Raw genomic sequence first — 4,732 nt, 5'->3', positions numbered from 1 at the left:
CAATCATATGATCTTCGTGATCAGGTGTGCCCGCTAACCATTTCCACGCCGTGCCAAGTATATCAAGCGATCTTTTGTTTCTAAACTGCATCGGCTGAAGCCTCCTCAGTTCATTCTGTATCCGCGTTATCTCATAGGCCAAAAAAAGCTGATACGGACTTAGGTTTGTCGAATTTTTGACGACTTCTTTTAAAACGGATATGGACATTTGATATTTTTCTAGTTCGATGACATGGACGATTTTAAAGGTTCCATTCTGGCGCGCGGCTAACCCAGTTTCCAACATGACCACTCTTGACTTAGTGTAGTCTAATATGGTTGTGTGACCCCAGCAAAGTGGTAACATAAGCAATCTGTCGGAAGAGGATGTTTATCAATATTTCAAGTGGTTTTTATGAACTATCCTGCCTGACCTGGTTTTAACTTTGGTATTAAGATCTTCGGCTACTATTTCTTTTTATATCTAGACGTTAGTTTCGAACCTAATCGTTTATTAATCCTAACGTAGATGATTTCACCTGGATCGTAAACTTTTATGGGTTTTTTTGTTTTGTTATGGTACTCTAGGTCTTTGTTTTGTTTCTTTAAGATGTTTTCTGAAATCTTTTCCCTTTCGAGTGCTAATTTTTCTGGTGTATGGATTAAATTTGTTGCGAAAAATGCTTCTATTGGCTTTTTATTGGTTGTACTGTGGATTGTTTTATTGTATTCATCTACAGCCTTGAATATTAAATCCTCAAATTCCATTTCTGGGTGCTCTAACTTCAAGCATCTCATTATTTCCGTATATGTGGAATGAAATCTTTCTATTTGGCCGTTGCTGGATGAAGTATAAGGTGGGGTAGTGTGGACTTGTATCCCTAACTGATTATTTAAAAGAAATTTTATTGATGCAGAATTTAAAGCCTTTTCGTTATCCATTACCACGGTTTTCGTCATACCGAAGGCTATCAATAACTCACGTAAGGGCACTTTAAGATGTTCTGCTGCTTTTGAGTTTACAAGTTTAACTTGCGCATACTTAGAAAATTTGTCTATGGCTGTTAGAATGATCTTATTTTGGGTGGAATATAAATCTATATGAATTATTTCGCCTGGATATGTCGGAATAGGGGTTGGTTGTATTTCTTGATTCGGAGGGTGTCTTTGATACTTCGAGAGTTTACATGTTTGGCAAGAGTTTACTATTGCTTCTACTTTTTTCTTCATACCTGGGAAAAAATACTCAGATAAAATTTGCTTTTTATTTTCGATGGAATTTCTATGTGCTCTAAGGTGTTCTTTAATTATGATTTCTTGTTCTTGGGTCTGATCATGGACATCTACAGTTTGGATTTGTGTGAATCTTGCCTTGTAATTCCTAAAATGCTCCGGAAAAATTTGTTGAATTTTGCCCATGATACTTTCGGAAGTGAAAATACCATTTACTATTCTCGGACCCTTTTTGTTCTTTTAGAATAGTTACAAGATCGTCTTCGGAATAATTACTTCTCACTATTGTATGTCTGTGGTATGTGGGGAATGGTATTTCGAAGGTGGTGGATTCGTTATCACCAGTGAGGATAAACAATTGGTTTTTAAAGACATTGATGGGTACCTCCATTGCTGGAATGAGTTCATGCCCTGAGCTTTCATCACTGTGGACTGTAGCTGACGTACTACTAGCATTTATGTTAGTAGGGTTTCTAGAGAGTGCGTCTGCTACGACATTTGAGCTACCCGGTTTATATTTCAACTCGTAGTTGTATTCCTCCAGGTAACTTTTCCATTTCTTCAGCTTTATGTTGTTATTTTTTGGGCTGAGAGCATAAGTGAGAGTCTGGTGGTCGGTGTAAATGATCACCTTGGATTTGCCGTATACATACATTCTTAGCTTATCCAATGCCCATACTATTGCTAGCATTTCTCTTTCATTTGTGGCATAGTTTTCTTCAGCTTTGGATAACGCACGGGAAAGAAAGGTAAAGGGTCTCCCATTCTGTTCTAGAGAAGCTCTTAGTGCGATGTATGAGGCATCGGTGGTTAGATGGAACTCTTGTTTAAAGTCAGGGTATGCTAGCATAACGTCTTGTGACACTAATGCATTTTTCACTTTCTCAAAGGCATCGGTTTCGGCTTCACCGAATCGGATTTCGATCTTACTTGAGACATTTTTCTTGGCTCTGCCATGTTCTCCTCTCAATAACGCAGTCAAGGGTCTAGCTAATTTAGCAAAATCTTTGATAAATCTTCTGTAATAACTAGCTAATCCCAGGAAGGACCTTAGTTGTTTTAGGTTCTTTGGTATAGGGAACTTTTTAATGGCTTGGATTTTCTCTGGATTGGTTTTAACTCCTTCCCTTGAAATTACTGCGCCTAGGAAGTCAACGCTATGTCTTAGGAATTTGCATTTATCAACTTGGACCTTCATATTTGCCTTGGACAAGGTAGAAAATACCGAAGCTAGATGTCGGAAATGCTCTTCTTCCGATTTACTAAATATTATTATGTCGTTGATGTAGACGTAACAGATCTTTCCAATGAGATCTCTCAAAATATCATCGAGAGCTCTTTGGAATATTGATGGGGAATTCTTTAGGCCGAAGGGGAGTCTCGTGAACTCGTATTTCCCTCCATTCACGGCGAATGCCGTTTTTTCAATATCAGATTCCTTAAGGGAAATCTGATGAAATCCGCTCTTTAGATCAAGAACAGAGAAATACTTATTGTTGCCCAACTGCGCAACCATTTCTCCGATTTCGGGGATAGGATACCTATCCGAAACTGTAACTGCATTGAGCTTTCTATAATCTATGACCATCCTATATTGCTTATTCCCAAGGCTGTCACTCTTTTTAGGGACTATCCACACAGGGGAATTATAGGGCGACCGTGAGGGTCGTATTATACCATCTCGTAATAATTCTTGTAGCTGGTCTTCTACTACTTCTCTTAGAGAGGCTGGATATGGGTAATGCTTGGTGTAGACTGGAGTGTCTGTTGTCGTTCGGATTTTTCCTTGGACATTAGTAGCATAAGTCAATTTTTTATTTGGATCCGCGAATAGCGATTTGTACTCCTTTTGGAGCGCCTTTAATCCTAATTTCTGCTGATTAGTGAGCTCATCTGATTTGAGGGTATGGACCTGATGGGCTCGCATCTGCTTCACTTTAACAACATGAGAGTTGTTGACGTATAGTAGATCTTTCCCTACATCAATGATAGCGTTTAACTCTCTTAGTGAGTCATTACCTAGAATACCATGGAACGGATTCAGATTAGGTAATAGGAAGAATGTTATTGGTTTATTGGGTTCGTTGAATAAACCCAAATGGATATGGCTGGTTATTAAAATGCGACCGCTTACGGTGTTCGCGTAAAACTTGTGCTCATTCGTTTTGATATTTTTTGCTATTTCTGGTAGTTCTTGTTCGAGCCGGTATCTATTAAGAAATTGTATGAGGTTCCGTCTTTGTCCCGGACAACAAAGTACGGCAAAGAGGAACACTTTAACCTAAAAAATTAACGGTGTCCTCGATTTGTGGTTGTTGAGGCTCCTGCGATTGTGGTCTGGTTTCCTCTTTGTTCTGTGGGACTAACTCTGAGTTGTCTCCTTGTGAGGTAAAATATTGCTCCTGCTGTTGATATTGTTGAACCTCAGGATATGGGACTGATTCAAAAGGGTCTTCTTGGCTCTGATAAGCAGCCTGATAATCAGACATATCGGAGTAATGCTCTTCTTGAGGCGGTATGGTGATATATTGTTCACCTGACGGACCGGTTTCGATATGGAATTGCCTCTGCACTTTATTGGGAAAATTTGCGGTGGACTGGTTGACTCTCTTGAGAGCAAATTGTTGTGGTAAATTAACATTCGGTTTGTTCATGTAGTTAACTTTTTTGGTTAAAATAGAGCCGTCGACATCCATTGGAGTTGGTGCCGGCTGAGGTTTCGGGGCAAATGGCCTCGGTGGTGCGTTGAAAAATACCGAGTTATTAGATTGAGGGAATCTATTTTGGGGAATGAACACGTTTTGCATGGGTTTCTGATTATAATAGTTGTTGTTGTTGTTGTAAGGTTTGGGTGGAATTGCTGGTATGAACGATCGTTGAGGTTGCACGTTAATTTTAGCATACTGTGGGGGTTTTGGTCCTACAGGTGGACGAGTGTCACGATGGCCGATAATGTTTCTAGCCCTCTTATTATCCAACATATTGCACAATTGCAATGCATGCCTCAGATCTTCGGGTTGAGCTAAGCTCATTCTGTCTGAGAGATCTCCGTTCAGACCTCTGATGAAGGTATCTAGAGCCCTATCTCAGACCTGTTTAGCCATGGCTTCCATAGTCTCGGGAGAATAACCCATCGTTTCGATTTGGTCTAGTATTAGCGAAGTCATGAATGGAGGTGCCCTTCTGGGTCATGGTAAACAGCTGATATTCTAAAGTGCTTAAATCTCGTCTGTCCGTGTACTCAGATAACAAACACTGCGAGATTGCGCCCCAATGTAATGCGGTGCGATAGACTTTCAACAATGTATTGGCATGGCCTGTAATTTTTCCTCGAATGGTCATAAGAATTGCATAATATTTGGGTGTTCCCTGAATGGGGGCATACAATTCCATCAATTGTGTGGCGTTAGTAAACCATGTTGAGAAATCCTCACGGCTACCTGAGAATTTGTCAAGATTCTTTACGATGTCTGGCACTTTATCTAGTTCATGCCAATCATCCTGAACGCCAGCTGTCTGG

Source organism: Drosophila willistoni, unplaced genomic scaffold (genome assembly GCF_018902025.1).
Source record: "Drosophila willistoni isolate 14030-0811.24 unplaced genomic scaffold, UCI_dwil_1.1 Seg624, whole genome shotgun sequence".
NCBI classification, from domain to species: domain Eukaryota; kingdom Metazoa; phylum Arthropoda; class Insecta; order Diptera; family Drosophilidae; genus Drosophila; species Drosophila willistoni.
The sequence above is the reverse complement of the archived record's forward strand: the minus strand, read 5'-3'. Positions refer to the sequence as shown.